The sequence below is a fragment of the Lycorma delicatula genome, chromosome 3 (genome assembly GCF_047948215.1).
Source record: "Lycorma delicatula isolate Av1 chromosome 3, ASM4794821v1, whole genome shotgun sequence".
In the NCBI taxonomy this organism is placed as follows: Eukaryota; Metazoa; Arthropoda; class Insecta; order Hemiptera; family Fulgoridae; genus Lycorma; species Lycorma delicatula.
In genome coordinates, this window is record NC_134457.1 from 195,486,575 (window position 1) to 195,499,051 (window position 12,477).

The 12,477-nt window shown below is 24.3% G+C and overlaps 1 protein-coding gene across 5 annotated transcripts in view; it reads right to left on the reverse strand.

Annotated features, from left to right (window-relative positions):
• Positions 1-671: 671 nt before the first annotated feature.
• LOC142322336 (serine/threonine-protein phosphatase 2B catalytic subunit 2-like) overlaps positions 672-12,477 on the reverse strand; it is a 552,551-nt gene continuing 540,745 nt past the window's right edge. For all 5 annotated transcript variants that reach the window (XM_075361295.1, XM_075361299.1, XM_075361298.1 and 2 more), the window contains one exon: positions 672-9,068. The gene's annotated coding sequence lies outside the window, so the exon portion shown is untranslated. The remainder of the gene's footprint in view (positions 9,069-12,477) is intronic.

Sequence of the window (12,477 nt, forward strand, 5' to 3'; positions counted from 1 at the left end):
TATAAAATGCAGATTTTTTTTAATTTGTTTAAAAAAATATGTGAAAGGGATCTGTGAAACAAAACTACTGCACAAGTATTCCATAAAAAGGAAAATAGAATGTGTATTATTGTATTACGCTGGTGGTAAACACAAATAGTAAGTGTATTAAATGTAGTAAGGAAGCGATTGAATCAAACCTTGTAACACCACAACTGTAATGTTACTGCTATGGCACAATTATAAATAAGGCAATTATGAATTTTTGCACTGTTAGGATTAATTAATTTATTAATGTGGAAACAATAGATTTATCTAGACCCTAAAGATAATAAATGAAAAAAAATTGATAGGTAAAAGTAAATACAAATAAATAAATAAGAAACACTGTAATTGATATAGTTTAATAATTTATTATATCAACAAATTATGCAACTCATCAGCAAGAAGTAGAAGTGAGAGTTTACATTTCATTTAACTTTATTTATTTATTTGTAATAATAATAATTCTTTAATATGAAAAGATTGTTTTACAAGGGAGGGATGAAAAATGGCACTGAAGTATGCAAACATATTATTATACACATATTAATTAGAGAATTAATATATCATTATGCAACTTTAAATTATGGTACTCATAAATATAAAAATATATTCTTTTGTAAAAATAATAATAATAAAAAACAAATAAGTAAACATAACAGATTTATTTTAAAAATGTACAGTTTGAATAATAATAATGATATGATTATTATAATACAACATAACTGTAAATTTAATAACAAGAATAAAATTAATTAATCAATAAAGAATACGCATATAAAATCTCATACATAATCTAAATAAGTCCTTTACAAGAGCAAATTAATAATTAATTAAAAATTATGTGTAATAATAATAATAAAAAAAATCTTATGACTAGATATCTGCACAATGTGCTAACAGATAAAAAAGTGTTTCCAGTCATTTGCTTGCATACATCATTGTGATTAGATTAAAAAAAAAAAAAAATTATTTATGGAGAAGCAGGATGGATAAATTTAATTCAAAATACTACATTTTGAATAAAAGAAAAACACAAAATTAGACGTCAGGGATAAAATCAATTTGATATTTTACTGTGAAATGTTTATGTTTTATTTGTATTTGTGAGTATAGTCACAAAAATAACAAAGCAAAACTGACTGGAAATTGAAAATAATTTTTTAATATAATAATAATAATACAGTAATAATAAAATAATGACAGAACATATTGTTTTAATTTAATATGAAATGGTATGATATTAAAGCTTAAAAGTGTATACAATTTTACAGTTGACTGATTTATATATATATATTTCATTTATATAAAAGAAAGTTGTAACAATAAATATATATATATTTAAATTGGGCATTATAAAAGAAGTGTAGCTTTTATTTATAAAGCTAACAACATTTGAGGCAACACAATATAGATATGTATATATATTTAAATATATACATATACACATATAATGATAGAATAGTGTGGAAGAAATACTAACCTAAATGATTAAAAAAAAGAACATTCATTTCAAGTATATATAATGCATATATTTACAATGGTTCGTAAATAATATTATAAACAATAGTTTAATAACAATGATTTTTAAATTAATGTACATGTTTTTGTATCTATTTGTTAATTCATTTAAATGAACCAGATAACTACTAGACAATAACTATATGAAATAAATGAAAAAAAAAAAAAAACATTTTTCCCTGATAGTATTATGTTATTCATACAAAGAAACATTCTTAAACAAATTGATGATATATATACATACATATATGTATATAATAAACATTTTATTTTATTTAATTTTGAAGCCTTTTAAATATATTATAGTTTTGTCTAAGTGTGTGCCTGGCATTTTTAAACATACAGCACATTAAGATTTGCATTTTATAACAAAAATAAAAAAAGAATTATAATTTTTTAAATTATATTTATATATATATACAAATATAATTTTTTAAATTATATTATTTATATGTAAATATATACAAATATAATTTTTTTTTCAAAAGGTAACTTAGTAATGATATATTCTATCATTTAAATTTGTTAATTTATACAAATAACAAAACCATGTATAAAAACAATGCAAAAGTAAACTTATTTTTTAAATTTAAATCATGACTAAAATTACTGTATATTATTAAAAACAACAAAATCATATAGAATGAAAAATATGGGAAATTTGATTTACTGTTAGACAAACAGCTGCACACCATGTACCATTAACAGTTGCTGAAATGATTGTAGTTGATCGGTAGTAGCAGCAATTCTTTGCTGAAGGGCAGTGCTTCAATTATGATTATTCCAGAAATCATTATAGGTTTGCTCTATATAAACAATGTTTCAGAATTAATTTTCTTATTGACCTATAATTTTTTGTGGTTTATATGCTATGTTTTGATAATGAATTATGTTTAAATGTAATTGTAATTTTTTTGACAGCAGTTGTTAACCTTAAGTTTTTTTCTTTCCTTTTTAATTTTACACTATTTTGATCAATGTTAATAACAATCTTTATTTTATATTCTATAAATATTTTTCTGTAATCTACTTTTTAAACATGCATGACAACTTTGAGCTTCTACAGTACTAAAGAAAATTGATTAGTTCAATACCACTTGGCCACCATTTCTGACTACAGTATTGAGCAAATCCAACAATTTTAGGAACTTCAAATATTCTTTTTCTTATTAGTTATAGTGAGATACATTTAGTTTATATAAAAATCTAGTTATAGTTATGATTTGGGAGGAAGTGCAGAACGGGTACTTCAATGAAGTATTTAGGTAAAAAAGGGGTGTATAAAATTATAATTCCTCACATTTCTAGCAGTGAAATTAAAAACTAAACAAAGAAAATGAATAACTATTTTCATACAGAATTTTATAACTGACATATATTTTCAGTAAAATTAATTCCTAAAAAAATATTTTATGTATACTGTGTATATTCTTTTTTAAAAATGAGTTTAAATTTAAAAGTCAACTTTTGAAACAGTGGGATGAGCAAAACCTCAACAAGATGAAATTTTATTTAGATTACAGAACTGTATAAAACTTGTCAAATCTAACCTCCTTCTTCACATACATACATACATACTCATACAGAGTAGAAAACCTTGGAAAATACATACCACTGTGAAGATGATAATTGACAAAATATGAATATAGCTAAATATCCATTACTTATCACTATAAAACTAAAAAACTGAATATTATCTGTTAAATAGGCTTTTGCAGCATGAATTAAGTGACCACCAATAACTGTTCTTGATTTCCTTAATTTATGTTCTATAGAAATTTTTCTCACACTAATACTGAAAGCAGTTGAATTACCCCAAATTTTAAACAAGATTTTACCGACAGAAAAACTGAATAATGATTTTGATACAAATAATCATATCTGGATATGTGTGTAGAATTTTGTATTACAGGAACGTAAATGTTTTTTCTAACAGCGTAAGAGTACAGATAACTAAAAAAATTCTAATCAATGATTCCGTTAATTTTTGTTACAGAATCTAATCTTTGATTTTTTTCAAGCAAGTGGAAAATAATTTTTAAAAACCTGTAACTTTTTCTTTTTGCTGTGCGAACAGAACTGAAAATGAAATAATAGTAATAATACATTTTAATGAACACAAACAACAAATTACTGTGAATTATTACAAAATTTGTCTTTTTCTTTTTTGTTTTTAAATTTTTTAAGGGGGAAACAATTATCTGGCTCAAATAAACAGATTCAACATAAATTTTTATTATATATTCTATTTATTATAATAATTTATATTTTATTAAAATATCTTTTAAACAAAAAAATATTCAAAAATATAAAATCAAGAAAATAATAATATAACTAACATGTTTTATAAATAAACAAAATAAGATTAAGTAGAATAATACATATATATGAATAACAAAATGATTAGCGATAATAAGTGACTTATAATCACAATTTATATTATTAGATAGTTATTTATTAACTGGTTTTCATAATGTTATTTAAATCTTAAAAATGAATAATAATAATAATAATAATAATAATAATAATAATAATAATACTAATATTTTATATTACTTTATAATAATAATAATATTATTAATAAATATATAGATAACAAGATATATTCAGTTAAATGTTCACCTCTTATGAAGAGAGAAAAGAAGAAAATAAGAACAAGCAAGAGAGAAAAAGAGACAAGAGAGAGAGAGAGAAAGAGTGTGTGTGTGTGTGTGTGTTTGTAATTTAATGTATCATGTAGTTTTATATATATATATAATAATGCAAAATGAGTCTAAAGTTAAATTACCTATAATGGTAAGTGATAACATTGTTTTAAATATTTAAAATATAACACATACTCACAAATTATTCATACATTCATTATAATAATTATTATTAATAAGAACCATAGTTGTGCTCAAACACTGTTTTATCAAATCAGTTCTGCACAATATTTATAACAACATTCATCCAAATATCACATACTCTTAACAAAAAATTATATGCATACATACATACCTAACGTATGCCTAACCTAATAAGGTATACATACATACATTACTATTTTTCACTCTCTCTTCTCAATTAAATCTCTCATAAAATAATTCATACAGCACAGTTTATTTTGTATTACTTCATACAATATTAATTAATAATAACTAATATAATAGACTCATTTGTAATCAAATAAGTTAAGTATTCAAAATATTATTACACAGCACTTAATTTTTTTTTGTCTTTTTTGTGTGTATTTCAATTACATCACTTTAACGAATCATTTACTTCTTTATTTTATTTATTTTAATTATAAACCGTGACCTGATAATTTATAATAATAACTAAAACTATATTGTAATACATAATATTAAAAATAAATTAGTAATAACATCAATAAATTAACATTAAATATAAACAATAAAAGTTTATTAATAATAATAATTCTAAATTATTACTTTTATTATCTAAAAATCAATAAAATAATGATGTAGTCATCATTGTAATGCATATATTTTATAACATTACACTGTTAAATGAGCCTTGATGTTTAAGGCAAAGAATCTTTCAGAATGAAAAAAAAATATATATATGTATAATTAACTATAAAATGTCTGATTCACAAAAAGTCACAAATCAACAATAAACAGGTGATGTAATGTACATGTAATAGTCAAACCAATTTCTCATCATTGATATTATTTATTTCATTACTATTTCCGCTCCAATACATCCAAACTTCAACAAACTATTATAAAATATAATAATCGTAATATACTTTAAATCACTATTGTATTTTTTCTCAACTAACATCATGTTCCAATAAAAAACCTAATTTATAAAAAAATACAAACTAAATATCTTGACTTTGCTTGTTATTTATTCATTATATTTAATAACTGTATTTTTTTATAACGATAATAATAACAAATTCAGGGTAATAAGAATAACATAATAATTTGATTATATGTAAGCATATTATTATTATTATCATCATCATTATGACAGTTTTTATAACTAAAAATAAAGTGCAGGTTCTGTTTAATGTGGACGTATACAAATTACTAGTGACAACATCAATATGGTTTATGGTTTCTTTTTTGTATCAATATACATAATCATGAATGTATGCAATGATTTATACATTGATAATAACATATATATAATATATATATGTTTTTATAAATAAGAACTGATTTCAATGAAATGATTATATTACAAAGAGGTTATGGTTATTTATCTTTTACAAGGATATATTAATTCCTAATAATAATAATAATAATAGTTATTAATTATCATAAATTAGTAGCATGAAATGTTAGAATGATAGAAAAATGCCCAACAACCATTCATCAACAATCAAACATCATAATAAAAGAAACAAATTATACACTAAAAGAATTTATTACATGAAAAATCAAAATATATTAAGCATGTGTATAAATATATATACATACATACACACACACATACAAGTATAATTTTTTATGAAGTTTCATATTACGTATAAACGTAAACAAAATTATAATAAAAGAGACTAATTAATTATTAAAAAACAAACTAGATTCTGAATAATAAGTATTGTTTGCACATGAACTTATAAAAATATAAAACCTTTTTGATAGGATAAAAGAAGTAGGAAAGATTTTATGATTTGTAACTTCATAAAGAATTAAAAATGACTATTAGACTGAATGTGTAAGATATAAACTACTTTAGAAGTTAGAACGTAAAATTCAAATTACATTAATGATTAAAACCGATCACATAAAATGTTTTGAATTTTCTCTGTTAACCGAAAGAAAGTACCTGAATGTTAAGCTTTTTAATATCTAGCCGTGTTAGGTGAAGAAAGAAAATGGCACACATACGTTAGTAATAATCTAACCAAATCTATCTGGTTTTGATCAATGAAGCTATAAGAAATTCTTTAATTCATTCCTGATTCAATACAGCTAATTTTTGTGTACTTCAGTATATAGTGCTCCAAATGATTAGTTCTGAAGTAAAATTCTCATTCATTTCAGTATGTTCTCACCTCCTGACCTTGAATGAAGGTAGACTTTGCAGATTTAATGCAAAGCTATCTAAGAAAATATCGTTTATGCTGAAAAGATGTGAATATGAAACAGGTTTATCATTATAACTGTAACCACGCTATCAGAATTTATTAAGTACATATCAAAACAAATTATAACAAAAACCTTATCTTTTTTAAAAATTAACAGCTTTATTTAACATTTTATGAAGTTATTATAAACCATAAAATTCCATCAAATTTTTTTATTATCCAGTTGTGTAATAATAATTATAGTAATGATAATCATAAATAACTTCTATGAAGTAAAAGAACTATAAAGTTTAATTAATAGTGAAATTAATTTAATAATAAAAGCAACATAATAACAGTACACAATTTGTTTTGATTTCAAGGGTCTTTGCAAAGTGTACTTTGAAACTCTTGTTATAACTTAAACACATGTTAACACTTATAAAAAAATAAAGGATCGGCCATGATTTGATGATATGAAATATTAATTATATAATAATGAAGTTCTATTATTATATGGTGATAGTGACAATAATAATAGATTAATAATAAAAAAATTGTCAGTAACTACTTAGTTACAACATTTAAACATACAGAAGAAAGAAGGAAGATAGAAGTTAAAGCAAGAGAGAGATTTTGTACACTTGGATTTGATTGTTAATTTACAAATAGTGTTTTTCTTTTGCTAATTATTATTTAGTATATTTTAAAGCTATGGATTAAATTTGAAAATTTACTCATTACTACTACTTATAATTAAAAATTGAAATTAAGTTAAAATACTTTTTAATAAAAACCGGTAACCAATAACTAACATGATTTGTGTATGTGTTTGACAGTATATAAAAGGTATGAGTACAAAATTACAAATCTTATTTTTGATACAAATAATACAATTAACAAGCAAATAAGATAATGAAGTTATTAGAAAACAAGAATATTTTATTTATAAGAGGGGAAAACTATTCACAAAACATAAAATACTTTTATAATAATTTTACATGATACATATTTACGTATTATAATGTGTGTGTGTGTTTGTTCTGAATCCCATCATTTTTTTGATATACAAGTAGTGCATTTTTATTATGATAAAACTATTATTATTAATTTTTATTATTATTATTATAAACAACAATAATACATATATAGGTAGGTATATAATAAAAACCTCTCTCTTACAATTCATTTTTATTTAATTATTAATTTATTACAGCAATATGTCATTAAAGTTTATTTCATGGTAACATCCCTTGATTCAAGCTAATTGCAATGAAATATACCGCATGTAAACAGTATATGTAAATATATATTTATACTTTGGGTTTGGATTATGCATGTTATATACAGTGAGGTAATTAAACGGAAAATGCACAAATTCACATAAAGATGTGAATGAAATATGAATAAACAGTCACAGAATTACATTTAAAATAAAATAAAATTCAATCCGAAAAACATCGCTGTTATAATTTTAGCTACAGTTTACTTATGTACAAAATTATACAGTGCAACCGATTAGAACATCTTTTTATTAAATATAATGGGAAAAGATTTAACAAACGCAAAAAAACCTGTTTTAATTTTTTTAGAATAAAGAAAATATACCGATCATTGAGCCCACTCTTTCTTTCTTCTTATCCTTTGGTTAAACCTTTTCCTTTCGATTTAAAATGTACTATTTCATATGGTAGCATTATCTCTAATTCAATGATAAAATAAGCGATATAATAATAAAAAAATGATATCACATAATAATTATATTCACACATTAAAAATATTCAGGTACTGTAGGAAATTTCAGCAAGATGAATATTATTAAAATTATTGTTCTTATTTTAACAAATAACGATAATATAATTTTTATAAACCGCACACATTATCAATAAAAAGTGTCACAATAAACAAAAAAAAATTTATAATTTTAAGCGGCAGGTTTGATAGAATTTAGATGGTAATTATTCAATCTTTGAGACGGTGAATGTAAATAATATGACAGCAATAATTGAGATTACACAAGAAAAAAGAATAAGAAGATGAGAAGAGTGAGCGATGTGGTTAAAAAAAATTAAAGCCAGACCTGCTGGCTGACTCTAATACCGGTACAGCCAAGAAACAAGATACCAAAATGTGGACCAAGTTACAGCCCGCTGCTTCCTTAGCCCACAACATCATTCATGATATCATAAATAACATGTTACTTTGACATATTTAAAAACTGCCGCTGTTGCCACCACCTTATACACAAATATATAACAGGCAAGAGAAAGGCTTTACCAATATATAAATCAATACAATATTATTAATTAATAAATTAGTTTTTATTATAATATAATACATATAGACTATTTTATTAAATTGTTACCTTCTTGAATGCACACCTTAAATGAGTAACAATTTATAATTTTTTTAATTTAATTTATGTAATTTTGATTATTCTATAAAACAGAATGAAACAAACTTTTCCGAATTTTTCTTTAGACTGATAAGAATTATTCACCTGAAAAAAAAACAAAACAATATATAAAAATATTTGTTTAATTTATCTATTTTAGTCAAATTTAGAAAAAGAAAATGAATAAAAAACAATTATCATTAGGCAGTAATAGAAAACATGTTAACAAATTCTAATTTAACTACTTTCTCTTTTTATAAATTCATCTTTAAGTCATTTTTCATTAACCATTTACCATACAACATAAAATATAACTCTTCTGCTTCTATCTTTCTTTATCTTTTACCTTAACAAGTGAAAACAAATTAATATGGAACATAGTTGTTAAATATATCCTCAAAGAAAAAGAATAAAAGAGGTAGTAAGAAAACCAAATTAATCAACCATTAGAAAATAATATTTTATTAAGATTGAGAAAAGTGTAAAAGCTATTTATTAAGAACTCATCTACATGTGCTTTTTCTGTACTATAATTCATTTGTTCTCATAGAGTTGACAGATGATTGGCAGAATCCACTCGCTAGTTTAAGACAATGTTCTTTCTGCAAACATACGAGAATATGTTTCAAAAGATTTTAAAAAAGTTTAGAACTTAATATTCCACAACAATATGAGCGACAATCTTTGATTAATAAGATTTCAGGCAAGGAGGAGCTCCTAATACATATAAAATATTGCACTAATTCCTATAGAGTCAGCTGCAGTTTAATGCCAAAATATAATATTAGATATTTCACATCTTAGATTCATAAGCACTTCAAATTTACTCTCATAAATCAACAATATTTCTTTCTGTTATACATCTTTCACACATACAGCAGAAAAAACTATTAAGTAAATATAAATTCTTGTGAGTATTTTTTATATTCAAAAGAATTTATATTAAATTCTTCTTACACTGTATAGTTCTTAGCACAGTAATAAATAATTTAGTACATTATTTATAGTGAATAATATATAATTCGGTGGAATTGGTATGCAAATATAGAATTATGTAATAGTCTAATATGCATCTTTGTACTTCTTTATCTAATCAGTGAAAAAAAACAATAGGAAATCATTAATCACTTCCTTTTCAACAAAAATAGTCAACAATCCATTTTAACCCTTGAAACTCGGAGTTCTAAAAACATCTAGAAATTGGTGTTTAGATATTCACATCATTCAGTTTAAACCCAGTTCACACAGCGATAGACACTCACAGTTCACAATTTATTAAAGTTTGTGCACTGACTGGCAAATCTCTCCACTACTACACACACAATATGTCTGAAAAGTTCCCAAACTAAATTTCTGTGGTCGATACAAGTAGCGCCATCTCTCAGACAACCAAGAAACTATGTAGTACAATGTCTGATGAGTGTGTGTACAAAATTTCATCATGTTTTGTCACTCCAATATCGAGATATATTCGGCCACATACATTGTGTTCATGTGACCTTGTTGAGCTTGTGTCATGGAACAGAGAAGCGTGATAAAATTTTATGTTCGACTTCAAAAATCTTTCGTTGAAACTTATTCTACAATACAGCAAGCATTCAGTGATGAAACTGCATCTCATACTACAATATACATGTGGTGGAGCGGTTTAAAAATGGTAGAAAGTCATTGGATGACAATGAACAAAGCGGGAGGCTGTCAACAACTGTTCATGACAAAAATGTGCCCACAACTATTCAAACCGTGAATTCCAAATACTATTTGGAAGTAAAAAAATGCCTGATGCGTCAAATCTGGCCTGAGTACTGGGATCCGGGTAGTTTGACTCTTGTATGACAATGCCTTGGCAAATATGACAACAGATTTAACATGTTATTACAACCGCAAATCAAATCACTGTCTTATCCCACTTGCCCTGATCACCCAATTTGGTTCCAGCAGACTATTTTTTGTTTCCAAAACTCAAGTTGAAGATGAAAGACCGCCTTTTTCGACAACATTCTGGTCATCCAAAGGGTTTGCACTGAGCAGTTGAAGGCAATCCTACAAAATGATTTTTCCAGAGCATTTGACAGGCTCTACTAGCACTGCAATGAGTGTATAACTGGAGAAGGGTTCTATGTAGAGGGCTGATGTGAATAAATTCATTTAACTTTAAATCTGTATTTTTATTTAATTTAGTTTGGGAACTTCTAAATATACTGTGTGTGTGTATATATATATTTTTAGAGATTTTTTGAGATGAAATATTTCCAAAAACCTTCTCAGTTATGCCAAGAAACATGGGTAAAAATGTAGTAGTGATAGATAAGGTAGTTTTTTTTTTGTTTATCCCGAACAAAAAAACCCTCTTCCTCTTTATTAATAGTAGAGGTTTCATCTGTAAAACAATCTCATAGTTCATGTTCTAACAAAACTAACTTAGTAATCCTTTTATCAAGTATATTGTACTTAACAGATTTTTTATTATTTGCTTCTTGACATAATTTTTTATTGCAATTCAATTAAATATCATTTTACTTATAGCTAAATATTTTAACTTCTTTTTACTGATATGTGCCTATTTGAAAATGTGTGATCAAGCATCCAGTGCAAATAACCAGAACAAGCAGCTATTTAATAAAATTAAAAAAGTACTAAAATTACAGAGAGGATACCCCAAAGAAATCCATTACTGAAGATAAATCCATTGAAAGAGGAATAATTTGTTTTAGACAAAAAGGTTACTAAAATTGGACCAGAAGAGAAGATACTGCTGAAAGACAATGTTATTTGTGATAGGGAAGTGAGATTTAATTAAAAGGAAAAATAAGGTTTAATAATTTGAAGGGAAGCGTGGGTTAGAGAAACACTGATGATATATTTAGAAAAGCAGATAAAAAGATCTGATAAAAAAATAGAACCTGTGTCTTCATTAGAGAAGAGAGCGACTTGAAGCAACAATGATATAAGTGAAAGTGAACAGCTTGGTATAATTAATATTAATTTAAATGTAGGAAACCAGGAAAAAGAATTTAATAAGTTAATAATAATAATAATAATAACATTTACATTTTTTGAAAGATCTGTAAACAGCGACAAAGGAAAGTAATATAACTTTACTACATAAAATCCCTCCCTTTTGTAGATGAAAGATCAAATAATATTAAAATCAATGACAGGGAATAAGATTAATAGAATTTTGTGTAGTTACTGGTCTACTGGTAATTTTCTTAAATGACAAAACAAGGGACATGATATAAGTGATTTATTCTGGGTAGGAGAGAATCATCAGCATTCGATTGTGGTTTTTAACAAATTTAAAGTAATTTACTAATTAAATTTAAAGCTTTATGATTTTGCAAAGTGCAATTATCAAGGTAAGATATTATACATAATCTAAATGGGATTGATTATACTTTTTTATGCTAATATTGTATCACAGCTTTTTTTACAGAAAAAGTTTCTTGTGAAAGGCTAATTTCTAACAAATGATATTTAAACACTAATGTTTCTGTAATTGATTTTTCTAATG